This window comes from Triticum urartu, chromosome 2 (assembly GCF_003073215.2).
Source record: "Triticum urartu cultivar G1812 chromosome 2, Tu2.1, whole genome shotgun sequence".
Taxonomy (NCBI): Eukaryota; Viridiplantae; Streptophyta; class Magnoliopsida; order Poales; family Poaceae; genus Triticum; species Triticum urartu.
In genome coordinates this window covers 552108882-552126077 of record NC_053023.1, presented here as the reverse complement: position 1 = coordinate 552126077, position 17196 = coordinate 552108882, and positions in this window count along the sequence as shown.

Genomic DNA, 17196 nt, shown 5'->3' with positions numbered 1-17196 from the left:
GGGGTGTCTTTAAATAGGAATGGAGGGAGCTAGGAGAGTCCAAATGAGGTGCGGTTTTCGGCCACGCGATCGTGATCGAACGCTCTAGATGATGGAGAGGGTTTTGGTGGGTTTTTGTTCCAAAATGGAGGGGTGTTGGGCTGCAACACACACGAGGCCTTTTCGGTCCCTCGGTTAACCGTTGGAGTATCAAACGAAGTCCAAATGGTACGAAACTTGACAGGCGGTCTACCGGTAGTAAACCAAGGCCGCTTGGCAAGTCTCGGTCCAATCCGGAAATGTTTAATCCCCACACATGAAAGAAAGGTAGAAATGACCACCGGAGGAGAACGGAGCGCCGGAATGCAAAACGGACAACGGGGAAAATGCTCGAATGCATGAGATGAACACGTATGCAAATGCAATGCACATGATGACATGATATGAGATGCATGACAATGATAACAACACACGGAGACAAAACCCGAACCCGAGAAAATAAAATAACTTAAGGCCAGAAACGGTGTGACGCCCGGATAATTAGGCTACAGTAATCCCACGTTAACGATGCCACGTCACTTTGATTACTGTTAGTAATCTCGCGTTAGTTCGAAACCGATTCAAATTCAAAATCAAAATCAAGCAAACAATAAAAGTTTTTCAAATAATAAAACTAAAATGTTCAATAAATAGTAGATAAATCAGGGGCTATGATAAAATTGTAAACAACATTATTGAAATTTGATAAGTGACTTAAACAACCTCAAACAGTGGCTGAAAACATTATTTACTAACCTTTCTATTAAAAAAAATGAAATGATAATTACCCCAAACTAGTTTTTGGTGGTAGGATATATTATGTTGTGAATTGCGGGCCAACTCTCATATTTTACAAAACTTATTTGCTGCCCAAACAATTAGCTAAAACAGAAAAGAAATATAAAAACAGAAAGCAAAAGAAAAACAAAGAAAAGCCCCCTGGCCCAACTGGGCTTTAGCCCAGTCGACCGGCCCGCCGACGCCGGCCCACCCCACTCCCCTTATCCCCCTCACCGAAACCCTAGCCCGATCCCACCCCCCACTTCCCCCGTTTCCCACTCCCTCCCCACGTTCTGGATCGGGGGCGCTCACCCCTCGACCCCGACGCCCGCGTCGACCACCATCGCCGACCCCGCCGCCTCTCCCCGGCGACCGCGCCCCCCCACTCCTCGACGCTGGCGCGCGTCCTCGGCGCCGCCTCGCATCGCTGCCGTCGCCTCGCCCCGCCACCAACCCCGAAGCCGCCGGATCGATCCGCGCCCCGCCGCCTGGACGCCGCCACCACCCGACGCCGGCACCCTCGACACTGCTGCCCACCACCGCCACGGCCACCTCCTCGACACCTCGCCGGAGCTGCCCCGCCGTCCTCTCCGACGCGACCTCAACTCCTCCCCGAGCCACTGCCAGATCCCTACGCCCCCCCTGTGAGCTCCCCTTCTCCTGGCCCAGTCACCACGCGACCGTGTCGCCCCGCTCACCGCGGTCGGGCCGCTCCCTGGCCGCGCCCGTCGCCCGCACCGACGCACCTCGCCTCCCCTGCTTCCCGCAGCCTCGCCTGCGTCGTCCAGCCGCGCCCGTCGTGGACCTCTGGTCGCGAACGGCTACGTCCGGCAGCGCCTCCACGCGCGCCTTGGCTACCCTGTGCGCGCCTTGGCCACGCACCTCGCCCTGCCCCCGCCGTTCCGCTACGTCCGTCGCCGCCTGCGCGTGCGGCCACCGCGCCTCGCCCGTCCGCCTACGCCGCGCTGTCGCTCGCCGACACACGCGCGCCCATGGCTCCGGTCCCCTCCGTCCCGCTGCCCTGTTCCGGCCGGCGCTCGTGTGCCCTTGGCCGCCGGCGCCCGCGGCCAGCTCTGGCGCGTTGTCTGGGCGGGTTATGCCCGCACAGTGGGGCTCCGCCCCGTTTCGCCGGGTTCGCCCGCGAGCCCTGTGGCTCTGCTCCGCTCCATCCCCGTTAACCCGCGCCCGATAAGCCCCCTGGGCCTATGACGAACGGGGCCCACGCCCAAAATGATTAAAAAAATAAAAAAAATGATAATAATAAAAAAATTAAATTAAAAATAAAAATAAATAAATAATAATTAAATTAATTAATTAATTAAGTTAATTAATCATGTTTAATTAACCTAATTAACTAGTTAGCTTAATTAAACCCTAATTAGTTTAAACAGTCAATGACGAACGGGACCCACCTGTCAGGTTGACCAAGTCAACTACTGACGTCATGCTGACGTCATGATGACGTCAGCAGACACTATTCTGGATAATGTTGATTAAATTAATTAAATAAATTCTAAAAATGATTTAAACTTTAGAAAATCAATATAAAATAAACCGTAGCCCGGATGGAAAAACTTTATACATGAAAGTTGCTCAGAACGACGAGACGAATTCAGATACGCAGCCCGTTCGTCCGCCATGTGTCCCTAGCATAGTGAACTTGCAACATTTCACCTCCGGTTCATCTGCCCGAAAACGCGAAACACCGGGGATATTTTCCCGGATGTTATCCCCCTTCACCGGTATCACCTAATACCGCGTTAGGGCACCCCTAGCACCGTTACTTGTCTTGTCATGCATCGTTATGCATCTGTTTGCATTATATTCATTGTTTCTTCCCCCCTCTTCTTCCGCTAGACACCGAGACCGACGCCGCTGCTACCCAGTACGACTACGGAGTTGACGACCCCTCTCTCTTGCCAGAGCAACCAGGCAAGCCCCCCCTTTGATCACCAGATATCGCCTACTCTTCTCTATACTGCTTGCATTAGAGTAGCGTAGCATGTTACTGCTTCCCGTTAATCCTATACTGATGCATAGCCTGTCCTTGCTACTACTGTTGTTACCTTTACCTGCAATCCTATTGCTTAGTATAGGATGCTAGTTTATCATCAGTGGCCCTACATCCTTGTCCGTCTGCCATGCTATACTATCGGGCCGTGATCACTCGGGAGTTGATCACGGGTATATACTATTTACTTTATACATGATACATGTGGTGATTAAAGACGGGTCGGCTCGTAGGAGCACCCGCGAGTGGATCTTTGAGGCGGAGCGACAGGGCAGGTTGCGACCACCTAGGAGAGAGGTGGGCCTGGCCCTGGTCGGCGTTCGCAGATACTTAACACGCTTAACGAGATCTGGGTATTTGATCTAAGTCTGGCCATTTGGTCTATACGCACTAACCATCTACGCGGGAGTAGTTATGGGTATCCCGGCGTCGTGGTATCAGCCGAAGCCTTCGTGACGTCAGCGACTGAGTGGCACGTGCCGGATTGGACTGGAAGGCCACTAGGCTAGGTCTGCTTTCGGCCGCGTTCGCAACGTGCAGGTGTGCTAAGGGTGATGGGCCCAGACCCCTGGGCGCTTAGGTTTAGACCGGCGTGCTGACCTCTCTGTTGGTCTAGGTGGGGCTGCGACGTGTTGATCTTCCGAGGCCGGGCATGACCCAGGAAAGTGTGTCCGGCCAAATGGGATCGAGTGTGTTGGGGAATGTGGTGCACCCCTGCAGGGAAGTTTATCTATTCAAATAGCCGTGATCTTCGGTAACAGGACAACTTGGAGTTGTACCTTGACCTTATGACAACTAGAACCGGATACTAAATAAAACACACCCTTTCAAGTGCCAGATAAAACCGGTGGTCGCTCTCTCACAGGGCGACGAGGGGAGGATCATCGGTTAGGATTATGCTATACGATGCTACTTGGAGGACTTCAGTCTACTCTCTTCTACATGCTGCAAGACGGAGGCTGCCAGAAGCGTAGTCTTCGACAGGATTAGTTATCCCCCTCTTATTCTGGCATTCTGCAGTTTAGTCCACATATGATACCCTTATTCCATTTGATACCCATGCATATGTAGTGTAGCTCCCTGCTTGCGAGTACTTTGGATGAGTACTCACGGTTGCTTTCTCCCTCTTTCCCCCCTATCCCTTCTACCTGGTTGTCGCAACCAGATGCTGGAGCCCAGGAGCCAGACGCCACCGTCGACGACGACTCCTACTACACCGGAGGTGCCTACTACTACGTGATGCCCGCTGACGACGACCAGGAGTAGTTGGGAGGATCCCAGGCAGGAGGCCTGTGCCTCTTTCGATCTGTATCCCAGTTTGTGCTAGCCTTCTTAAGGCAAACTTGTTTAACTTATGTCTGTACTCAGATATTGTTGCTTCCGCTGACTCGTCTATGATCGAGCTCTTGTATTCAAGCCCTCGAGGCCCCTGGCTTGTAATATGATGCTTGTATGACTTATTTTATTTGTAGAGTTGTGTTGTGATATCTTCCCGTGAGTCCCTGATCTTGATCGTACACGTTTGCGTGTATGATTAGTGTACGGTCAAATCGGGGGCGTCACAACGGCAAGAGTTGGATTACATATTAGGAAAATCATATCCGGGGTGTTACAACACTCCACCACTACGAAAGGATCTTTTCCCGAGATCTTGGACTGAAAGAACGCCGGGTACTCAGAACGGAGGTGATTCTCGCGTTCCTAGGTAGCTTCACGGTCGGAATGGTGTGACCACTTGACTTTAAGGAATTTGATTGACTTGTTGCGAGTCTTGCGTTCAGTCTCTTCAAGAATAGCCACGGGGTGCTCACGATAAGAGAGATCTTCTTGGAGCTCAATGTCCTCGAAGTTGACGGTGCGGTCAGGAGTCTTGAAGCACTTCCGAAGCTGAGAGACATGGAACACGTCATGAACATTTGCAAAGTTTGAAGGAAGCTCGAGTTGATAGGCGAGATCGCCTCTCTTACTGACAATCTTGAAAGGTCCCACGTATCTAGGGGCAAGCTTCCCTTTGATACTGAAGCGACGAGTACCTTTCATTGGAGAGACGCGGAGGTAAACATGATCTCCGATCTCGAAAGCCAAATCATGGTGCTTACTATCATAGTAGCTCTTTTGGCGGGATTGGGCTGCTTTGAGGTTATGTCGAATGACTTTGCACATCTCCTCTGCCTCTGTGATTAAGTCATTTCCAAGAAGCTGATGTTCACCGGTTTCAGACCAGTTGAGAGGGGTACGGCACTTCCTGCCATACAGAATTTCAAATGGGGCCTTGCCCGAACTTGCTTGAAAACTGTTGTTGTAGGAGAATTCAGCATAAGGGAGACAGTCCTCCCACTTCATGCCGAAGGAGATCACACAGCCCTGAGCATATCTTCAAGAATCTGATTGACACGCTCGACTTGACCGCTAGTTTGAGGATGGAAAGCTGTGCTGAAGAAGATGTTGGTGCCCATGGCCTTCTGAAAATAATCCCAAAACTTGGAGGTAAAGATGCTGCCACGGTCTGAAGAGATCACTTGTGGAATACCGTGCAGAGAGACAATTCGAGAGGTATAGAGTTCCGCCAATTGAGCTGCAGTGATTGACTCTTTGATAGGCAGAAAGTGAGCCACTTTAGTGAGTTTGTCGATGACAACGAATATAACATCATTGCCACGCTTGGACTTTGGAAACCCAGTCACGAAGTCCATCTCAATGTGGTCAAACTTCCATTCTGGAATGGCAAGAGGTTGGAGGAGACCAGCTGGCCTTTGGTGTTCTGCCTTCACTCTTCTGCAGACATCACATTCATTCATGAATTGAGCAATCTCGCGCTTCATTCAAGTCCACCAATAAGCCTGCTTGAGGTCCTAATACATCTTCGTGCTCCCAGGGTGGATGGAGAGGAGAGAATTGTGAGCCTCGTTTATGATAACCTTACGAAGATCACCTTTGGGCACAACAATACGATCCTCGAAGAAGAGAGTATCCTTGTCATCAAGGCGGTAGCACTTGTACTTGGGTTGACTCTTGGCAATCCCAATCTTCACCTTCTTCACCATAGCATCAAGAAGTTGAGCTTGGCAAATCTGGTCTTCCAAGGTAGGAGAGACTTGAAGGTTGGCGAGGAAACCTTGGGGAACAACTTGCAGATTAAGTTTGCGGAAAGCTTCATAAAGCTCGGGTTGATAAGGCTTGAGAATCAGACTGTTGCAATAAGCCTTCCTGCTCAATGCATCAGCAATCACATTGGCCTTGCCTGGAGTATACTCGATACTCGGATTATACTCTTGAATCATTTCGACCCATCGAGTTTTCCTGAGGTTGAGATTAGGCTGAGTGAAGATGTACTTGAGACTCTTGTGGTCAGTGAAGATGTCCACTTTTCTTCCCAATAAGAGATGTCTCCAAGTCAAAAGAGCATGCACAACTGCCGCCAACTCGAGATCATGAGTGGGGTAGTTCTTCTCATTGGGCTTCAACTGGCGAGAGGTATAAGCCACAACTTTCTTCTCTTGCATCAACACTGCGCCAAGACCTTGGAGAGAGGCATCACAAAAGACCTCGTACGACTTGGATTCATCAGGCGGAGTCAGAACTGGAGCAGTGACCAATTTCTCTTTCAAAGTGCTGAAAGCAATGTCACACTCCGAAGACCAAACGTACTTGACGTGCTTCTGGAGAAGATTTGAGAGAGGCTTCGCGATCTTAGAAAAGTTTTCAACGAATCTTCGACAATAGCTTGCGAGACCGAGGAAGCTACGGAGTTGCTTCACGTTCTGAGGAGGTTCCCAATTCACAATTGCAGACACCTTCTCAGGATTCACCGCAATGCCCTTGACAGAGATGATATGACCAAGATAAAGAACCTCATCGAGCCAAAATTCGCACTTGGAGAACTTGGCGTAGAACTTGTGTTCCCTGAGCATATCGAGTACCAAACGCAAGTGCTTGGCATGATCTTCCTTGTTCTTCGAAAAGACCAGAATGTCGTCGAGATAGACCAAAACAAAGTCATTGGTGTAGGCATTGAAGATGAAGTTCATCATTCAAGAGAAAGTCGGAGGAGCGTTGACGAGGCCAAAAGACATGACAGTGTATTCATATGAACCAAAGCTTGTCCTGAAAGCCGTCTTTGGAATATCCTGCTCACGGATTCGGATCTGATGATAACCCATACGGAGATCAAGCTTGGAGAATACTTGGGCACCTTTGAGTTGTTCGAACAGCTCATTGATGTTGGGAAGTGGATACTTGTTCTTGATGGTCTTCTTGTTCAATGGACGGTAATCAACACAAAGTCGTTCCGTTCCATCCTTCTTCTTCGCAAAAAGAACACCACAACCCCATGGAGAAGAACTAGGTCGGATGAGGCCCATTCTCTCTTGAGCATCGAGTTGCTTCTTCAGCTCCTTCAAATCTTCAGGTCTGAGCTTGTAAGGACGATTGCACACTGGTTCCGTGCCAGGCTCAAGATCGATGACGAATTCAACTGGCCAGTGCGGAGGCATTCCTGGAAGCTCTTCTGGAAAGACGTCTTGATATTCGCAAATGACTGGAATTTGCGAGATAGCATCCAGTTCACCCTTCTCATTGAGAGAAAACAGACAGATGGTATCATCACGAGCGGCAAATACAATAACATCCTCAGACGAATGAGTCAATTGAATCTGCCTGGCTGCACAATCCAGATGCGCCTTGTGCTTAGAAAGCCAATCCATTCCGAGAATAAGATCAATATCCGAATTGCCCAGAACAATAGGAGAAGCTAGAAATTTGTAGTCGCCCAACGTGATAGTAACATCTGGGACGCAGGTGTTAGCTGTCATCTGCTTGCCCGGTGACACAATTTGCAAGGAACTTTGCAGATACTGATAATCACACTCATACTTCGATGCAAAAGGTTTGGAAATGAAACAATGCGATGCACCAGTGTCAAAAAGAACTTTTGCAGGAATATCATTAACAGGAAGGTTACCCATGATGACATCTGACGAGTCCTCTGCCTGAGCTGCATTCATCAAGTTAACCTTGGCGTGCTTGGGGTTATGCTTGACCACAGCTGTACTTGTCGATCTCACAGGAGGAGGAGGAGGGAGACGCCTCTAGTTGAAACACTTGTTGGCATAGTGACCCTTCTGTTGGCACTTGTTGCATGTGACCTCTGAAAGCGGACGGTGATACAGAGCAATCGATCTTAGAGCTTGAGACGAAGTCTTGTTCTGAAAGCCAGGGTTGGGTGGGTGGGAAGATCCACTGCCACCTTTGCTCTTCTGCTGATACGGCTGACGAAACGAAGGAGGAGGAAGCCAATACTTCTGCTGCTTGGCCACTTGAGTAGAGGAAGAAGGAGTAGCATCTCTGACTCGCTTCTTGGAAGCATCACACCTCAGTTGAGCGGCCTCTTGCTTCAATGCCATGTTGTAGAACTCATCGTACCTCAAGGGCTCAAAGAGAACAAGAGCTAGCTGAATTTCTTCCCTGAGACCACCCCTGAACTGGTATATCATGCTCTTCTCATCAGGGACGTCCTGCTTAGCAAAGCGGGCGAGCTTCTGAAACAACTTGTTGTAGTCATAGACAGACAAAGAGCCTTGCTTCAGGTTGCGGAATTCCTCACGCTTGCTTTCAACCACGCTCTGAGGAATATGATGAGCTTTGAAGTCTTGACGGAATTCATCCCAGGTAATCACACGTCCTCCTCTGGAATCCTTGTACTGCTGGAACCATTCTGCAGCTTCATCTTTGAGTTGGAAGGAAGCGAACTTGACAAAGTCCTCAGGCCTGACGTTACTGCACTCAAAATGCTTGCACAGATCCACGAGCCAATCGTCAGCATCAGTTGCCTCAACACAATTGCTGAAAGTCTTTGGCCCGTTAGCAAGGAACTGGTTGAGTGAAGCAAAGTGATTCCGATTGTTGCTTGGTTGCCTTGGTTCGCTTGATTGCACTCTTGAAGAATTTGCATGATCAACTGTGTGTTTGCATTGGTTGCGGCCATCACAGCTTGCCATGCCTCCGGAGGAGGAGGAGGTGGTGGCGGATCTTGATTCTGATTCTGGTTGGTGCTCTTAGCGGGAGCCATCCTGAAGAGGTTGACCACCGTTAGCACATTGACAGATAAAATGAAACTGAATCCAACGGAATGAAAATTGCAACATAAAGTCTTCACATCCGAACAAAATGAACGAATGCATTCCTCTTGAAATGGTCACATATCCATAAATTGAGAAGCCACTTAGAATTTAGGTAGAGAAATAAATCAACAAGGTACGGATCAAGAATGAATACTCGGTAAGAAATCCCAATCTCAAACCAAATATCCGTGGAAGAAGAGCTAGAGCTACAAGAATTCCCACCTATGAAACTCCCGAACCTTTCCGGTTATGCAATCAGGTGTTGGGGATACAGGGGAAGCATAATATCTCACCCAAATCTAGCAAATCCTACATCCAGTTGTATCCATCCTTCAACACATAACCGAGAAAACTTCGGAAACCATCTACCTCAACCTTCGAAAAGCATCCGTTATACAAGTTATGGCGATACTCCCAAACTCCCGCCCCAGTACTGGGTGGCGTCGAGGTTATCTCACCAACAAACTGCATAAAAGAGATTTTCGATGTCGGCGTACTAAACTCAGGTATTCCAGAACTACAACGATAAAATTGTGACGACAACACCTCGGAGCTCAACTCCCCGGGACACTGCCACAACCCCTAAAGATAGGAGGCACCAAGAACAATGTTCTTGTCACAAAACCATCAGAACGATTCAAAGATACCCGCGTGATCCTAATTTTTTTTTGTGAAATTTGAGAAGAGAAGAGTCAAAACTCTACGTCAGGATGCCTTACCAGAGCGATGAGGAGACTGGGGAGTAAAAAGAATTCTTAAACTCTCCGATATATAATTCCTAAATGACTCAAAACATTTTTTCTAGACTCAACTCGGCCACTAATAACGATCAAGCAATGGGGGCTCCTAAGGTCGGGGAAGGCTCTGATTACCAACTTGTAACACCCTCGATGCGGCTATAGCTCCCACGTGTTGAGGCACAACTTAGGGACATAACCGCATTGAAAGCAATGTCGCAAGTTAGGTAATCATCACAACATCCCATGTAATATAAATAATAAAAGGGGAGAAACATAGTTGGCTTACACTCGCCACGTCAATCAAAGTACATAAATAGCATTACAACATTCAAACACTCATGGCCCGACTACGGTGCCAAAATAAAAGATAACCCAACATGCGACATGGTCCCGATCACCCCAACTGGGCACCACTACTGATCATCAGGGAAAGACACGTAGTATCAGCGTGAGTCCTCATCGAACTCCCACTTGAGCTCAAGCGCGTCATCTGGAGTGGAATCATCATGCTCTGCATCTGGTTTGGAAGTAATCTGTGAGCCACAGGGACTCAGCAATCTCGCACCCTCGTGATCAAGACTATTTAAGCTTATAGGTAAGGCAAGGAGAATATGTGGAGCTGCAGCAAGTGACTAGCATATATGGTGGCTATCCTGTTCGCAAAAAAGAGCGAGAAGAGGAGGCAAAGAGCGAACGAGTAACTAGAGAACATCCTGCGGCAAGCATTACTCCAACACCGTGTTCACTTCCCGGACTCCGCCGAGAAGAGACCATCACGGTAACTCACACTATTGATTCATTTTAATTAAGTTAAGGTTCAAGTTATCTACAACCAGACATTAACAAATTCCCATCTGCCCATAACCGCGGGCACGGCTTTCGAAAGTTCAAATCCCTGCAAGGGAGTCCCAACTTAGCCCAGGACAAGCTCTCACGGTCAACGAAGGAATAGACCTTCTCCCGAGACGTTCCGATCAGACTCGGTATCCTGGTTCTTCAAGACACTTCGACAAGTTAAAACAAATCCAGCAACACCGCCTGAATGTGCCGACAAATCCCGATAGGAGCTGCACATATCTCATTCTCAGGGCACACTCAGATGAGCGCTCCATACAACTAAAACCAAACCTCGAGTTTCCCCGAGGGGGCGCTGCACAGGACTCTAGTTTGGACCAACACTCAGAGGAGCACTAGCCCAGGGGGGCTTAAAATAAGATGACCCTCGGGCTCCGGAAACCCAAGGGAAAACGAGGCTAGGTGGCAAATGGTAAAACCAAGGTTGGGCATTGCTGGAAAAGCTTTAATCAAGGCGAACTATCAAGGGGTTCCCATTATAACCCAACCGCGTAAGGAACGCAAAATCCGGGAACATAACACCGATATGATGGAAACTAGGGCGGCAAGAGTGGAACAAAACACTAGGCGAGAGGCCGAGCCTTCCACCCTTTACCAAGTATATAGATGCATTAAGATAACAAGATAATATAATGATATCCCAACAATTAAATAATGTTCCAACAAGGAACGGTCTCCAATCTTCACCTGCAACTAGCAACGCTATAAGAGGGGCTGAGCAAAGCGGTAACATAGCCAATCAACGGTTTGCTAGGACATGGTGGGTTAGAGGTTTGACATGGCAATTTGGGAGGCATGATAAGCAAGTGGTAGGCATCGTAGTATAGGCATAGCAAAAGAGCGAGCATCTAGCAAAGCAAAGATAGTAGTGATTTCGAGGGTATGATCATCTTGCCTGCAAAGTTGTCAGAGTTGACTGGATCCTCGAAAGCAAACTCAACGGGCTCCTCATTAGCGAACTCGTCTCCCGGCTCTACCCAAACAAGACAAACAAGCAACAAGGACACAATCAACCATGTGCAAGGCTCAAACAATATGATGCAAAGATGGTATGCTATACGGGATGCAATATGCGATGCATATGCAAGATTTGACAAGGAATGAATGAACCTGGCCTCAACATGGAAATCCAAGTGTGCCACTGGAAAGATGAGATGAAATCTCTTGAAAAAGATATAAAGAACGCCAGAATCGGAGTTACGGTTTGGAAATGGCAAGCAATTCAAATATGACCATGTTCTGCGATTTACAGCAAGTAGCCATCTAAATGCAACAAGATGAACATGCTACAGCACCCAAACATGGCATCAAAATACATGGCAGGGATCCATTCATGATGCTTAACAAAAGACTAGCACTGAGCTACGGCCAATTCACCCATTAACAGGTTCAAACAAGCATGGAAAAAATGCATTTAGCAAACAGATTTCAGACTTAGTGAAATTAACACTTGTCTGGAATTTTAGATCAGATAGCACTCTTTGGAGCATGAAAACTATATGCTACAGGACCGGAACATGGCAAAGTAAAGCATGTCATGGAGCTATTCAAAGATCTTAACAAAAGTCCCTTAGTGACCTTGAGCCAAAAGGGATCATAAAATACATTTGCAAGCATGTGAACATGGCAAAAACATAATCAGTTCTCAGACTTAGTGAAAACTGGAGCATGCTGAAACAGATATCAAGTAGGCATGTTTACGAGCTCGATGCACTCACTACAGAGCAAGTCATGACAATCTAAGCATACACCCATCAAGAATACACAAAATAAAAGCTAGACATGGCAAGAACAATAACATAGCATGCACGGATCAACTACAACATCCTCGGCAAAATCGCTAACAAGTAGACAATCTGTCCAGATTCACGAAATGACAAAAGTAGAGCTCAATTGACTCAAGCTAGGTTGCTCCATAATTGCAAACAAATACATGGATGGATAGAGCACTACAAGATTAACAAAACATCCTTACTGATCATCCTCAAAATAGGCATGCATCACTAGGAAACAACTTGAACATATGGCATAATGAGATAAACAGATCAAGGACTTAGTGGAAATGCTAAGTCCCTGAAATCAGCATTAACGAATGCTCCACTTTGCAAGCTTGTGCTAGTCACCACACACATCACAAAAATACATGGGTTGCACCTCTAGATAGATGGCAAAACATATAACAAAACTCATGAACAGCTTAGGGGCATATCATGCACACAATAATCATGGCAAAAATGACAAATATCTAATTGGAGCAGCAGATCTGACAATTATCTCAAATAGCACTCTTCCAACAGCATTTCGGGCATCAAGATGAACTCAAATGAAAATGATGCAATGAGATGAAATGATGTACTCTCTGAGACGAACATTCTGATATGCTATATGCCCAAAACGGAGCTACGGATGCAAAGTTACGGCACGATGAACATAGCCAAAATATTAGGGTTTCGGGCAAAAAGTCAACCCGATGCAATTTTGGATCTGAGATCTGCACGGTTCCCGATGCGGCTCGCCAGAGTTACTGTAGCAAGAACCGCCGGAGTTGGAAGGGGCCGGCCGGTGGGGAGGTCGAGGAGGAGACGCGGGCCGGGGTGGCCGCGGGCGGCGCCGGCGAGGACCGCGGCGGCGAGGGGCGGCGTCCGGTGGGATGGGGCGGCGCCGGAGCTCGCCGGAGCTCGGGCGGCGAACGGCGTGCGGCGGCGGGGCGAGGTAGGAGAAGAAGCGGCCGGCGCGGGCGCCTCTGGCCCAGGCGGCGACGGGAGAGGGCCGGCCTTGGGCCCTCGCGGGCCTCGGCGAGAGTGGCGGCGATGTGGGGCTCGCGGGCTGACGTGGCGGCCGCGGAGCAGGTCGGACAATGTCTGGCCCGGCGGACTTTGTCCGGCGGCGGCGGGTGGGGATGGATCTAGGGTTTCGGGAGGAAGGGGAAGGAGAAATTCGGGGGTGTCTTTAAATAGGCATAGAGGGAGCTAGGAGAGTCCAAATGAGGTGCAGTTTTCGGCCACGCGATCATGATCAAACGCTCTAGATGATGGAGAGGGTTTTGGTGGGTTCTTGGGCCAAATTGGAGGGGTGTTGGGCTGCAACACACACGAGGCCTTTTCGGTCCCTCGGTTAACCGTTGGAGTATCAAACGAAGTCCAAATGGTACGAAACTTGACAGGCGGTCTATCGGTAGTAAACCAAGGCCGCTTGGCAAGTCTCGGTCCAATCCGGAAATATTTAATCCCCATACACTAAAGAAAGGTAGAAATGACCACCGGAGGAGAACGGAGCGCCGGAATGCAAAACGGACAACGGGGAAAATGCTCGAATGCATGAGATGAACACGTATGAAAATGCAATGCACATGATGACATGATATGAGATGCATGATAACGATAACAACACATGGAGACAAAACCCGAACCCGAGAAAATAAAATAACTTAAGGCCGGAAACGGCAAGAGTTGGATTACATATTAGGAAAATCATATCCGGGGTGTTACAGACATAGAAATTTTGCAAAATACACACGACTCTGAATGTGGCAAACCCGTTGACTAAATTTCTCTCATAAGCAAAACATGATCACTCTTTGCGTGTTAACCACATAGCGATGTGAACTAGATTATCGACTCTAGTAAACCCTTTGGGTGTTAGTCACATGAATATGTGAACTAATCACATAGAGTTGTGAACTATTGGTGTTAAATCACATAACGATGTGAACTAGATTATTGACTCTAGTGCAAGTGGGAGACTGAAGGATATATTCCCTATAGGCAATAATAAAGTTGTTATTTATATTTCCTTATATCATGATAAATGTTTATTATTCATGCTAGAATTGTACTAACTGGAAACTTAGTACATGTGTGAATACATAGACAAACAAAGTGTCACTAGTATGCCTCTACCTGACTAGCTCGTTGAATCAAAGATGGTTAAGTTTCCTAGCCATAGACATGATTTGTCATTTGATTAACGGGATCACATCATTAGAGAATGATGTGATTGACTTGACCCATTCCGTTAGCTTAGCATTTGATCGTTCAGTATATTTCTATTGCTTTCTTCATGACTTATACATGTTCCTATGACTATTAGATTATGCAACTCCCGATTACCGGAGGAACACTTTGTGTGCTACCAAACGTCACAACGTAACTGGGTGATTATAAAGGTGCTCTACATGTGTCTCCGATGGTACTTGTTGAGTGGGCATGGATCGAGATTAGGATTTGTCACTCCGATTGTCGGAGAGGTATCTCTAGGCCCTCTCGGTAATGCACATCACTATAAGCCTTGAAAGAAATGCAACTAATGAGTTAGTTGCGGGATGATGCATTACAGAATGAGTAAAGAGACTTGTCGGTAACGATATTGAACTAGGTATTGAGATACCGATGATCGAATCTCGGGCAAGTAACATACCGATGACAAAGGGAACAACGTATGTTGTTATGCGGTTTGACCGATAAAGATCTTTGTAGAATATGTAGGAACCAATATGAGCATCCAGGTTCCGCTATTGGTTATTGATCGGAGACGAGTCTCGGTCATGTCTACATAGTTCTCGAACCCATAGGGTCCGCGCGCTTAACGTTCAGTGACGATCGGTATTATGAGTTTATGTGTTTTGATGTACCGAAGGTAGTTCGGAGTCCCAGATGAGATTGGGGACATGACGAGGAGTCTCAAAATGGTCGAGACATAAAGATTGATATATTGTACGACTATATTCGGACATCGGAAAGGTTCCGAGTGATTCAGATATTTTTCGGAGTACCCGAGAGTTACAGGAATTCGCCAGCGAGTATATGGGCCTTATTGGGCTTTAGGGTAAAGAGAGTGTAACACCCCGGATATGATTTACCCAATTTGTACTCCAACTCTTGCCGTTTCCGGCGTTAAGTTATTTTATTTTCTTGGGTTCGGGTTTTTGTCTCCGTGTGTTGTTGTCGTTGTCATGCATCTCATATCATGTCTTCATGTGCATTGCATTTGCATACGTGTTCATCTCATGCATTCGAGCATTTTCCCCGTTGTCCGTTTTGCATTCCGGCGCTTCGTTCTCCTCCGGTGGTCATTTCTACCTTTCTTTCGTGTGTGGGAATTAAACATTTCCGGATTGGACCGAGACTTGCCAAGCGGTCTTGGTTTACTACCGATAGACCGCCTGTCAAGTTTCGTATCATTTGGAGTTCGTTTGATACTCCAACGGTTAACCGAGGGACCGAAAAGGCCTCGTGTGTGTTGCATCCCAACACCCCTCCAATTTGTCCCAAAACCCTCTCCATCATCTAGAGAGTTCGATCACGATCCCGTGGCCGAAAACCGCACCTCATTTGGATTCTCCTAGCTCCCTCTATGCCTATTTAAAGGCCCCCCGAAATTTCTCCTTCCCCTTCCTCCCGGTACCCTAGATCCCCACCTCGCGCCCGCGCCCTACACGTCCGGGCCGGCCGGACACGTCCGCCGCCCTGCCCGGACCAATCGCAGCTCGCCACGTGGCACTGCCCGTGCCCACATCTCCGCTCCCGCCGCCGGCCCGCGAGGGCCCGAGGCCGGCCCTCCCCGCCGATCGCGTGGGCCAGATCCGCGCCACCCCGCCGCCTCTTCTTCTCCGCCGCGCCGGCAGCCGCCGGATCTTGCCGCTCCGCCTCGTGCCCGGCCTCCCCTGGCGCCGCCCGGCCGCCCCTGTTGCCGCCCTGCCGCGGATGCCCTCGCCGCGCAGCCCCTCGCCGGAGCCCCTCACCACCGCCCGACGCCGCCCCTCCGCTCGGATCCGGCCACCACGCCTCCCCTCGTCAAGTCCGGCGAGCCCAAGCTCCTCCGGTGAACAGGGTCTTCCCCGGCGAACCTTGAACTACGCGCGCGCCCAGATCTGGATCGGTGCTACAGTGAAACCCTAGGGGTTGACCTCGTTATTTTCCTAAGTCTGCATATTTTTTTGCATTGTTCATCACATCGTAACTCCGCATCCGTAGCTCCGTTTTTGGCATATAGCATATCAAAATGTTCGTCTCAGAGAGTACATCATTTAATTCCATTGCATGATTTTCATTTGAGTTCATCTTGATGCCCGAAATGCTGTTAGAAGAGGGCTACTTGAGATTATTGTCAGATCTGCTGCTCCATTTAGATATTTGTCATTTTTGTCATGGTTATTGTGTGCATGATATGGCCATGAGCTCTACATATGTTTTGTTAAGGGTTTTGCCATCTTTCCAAAGGTGCAACCCATGTATTTTTGTGATGTGTGTGGTGTATAGCACAAGCTTGCAAAGTGAGGCACTTGGTAATGCTGATTTCAGGGACTTGGCATTTCCACAAAGTCCTTGACCTGTTCATCTCATATGGCCATATGTTCATGCTGTTTCCTAGTGATCCGTGCCTCTTTTGAGGATGATCAGTAAGGATGTTTTGTTAATCTTGTAGTACTCTATCCATCCATGTCTTTGTTTGCAATTATGGAGCACCCTAGCTTGAGTCAATCGAACTCTACTTTTGCTACTTCGTGAATCTGGGCAGATTGTCTACTTGTTAGCGATTTTGCCAAGGATGTTGTAGTTGATCTGTGCATGCTATGCTATTGTTCTTGCCATGTCTAGCTTGCATTTTATGTATTCTTGATGGGTGTATGCTTATCTGGTCATGACTTGCTCCGTAGTGAGTGCATCGAGCTCGT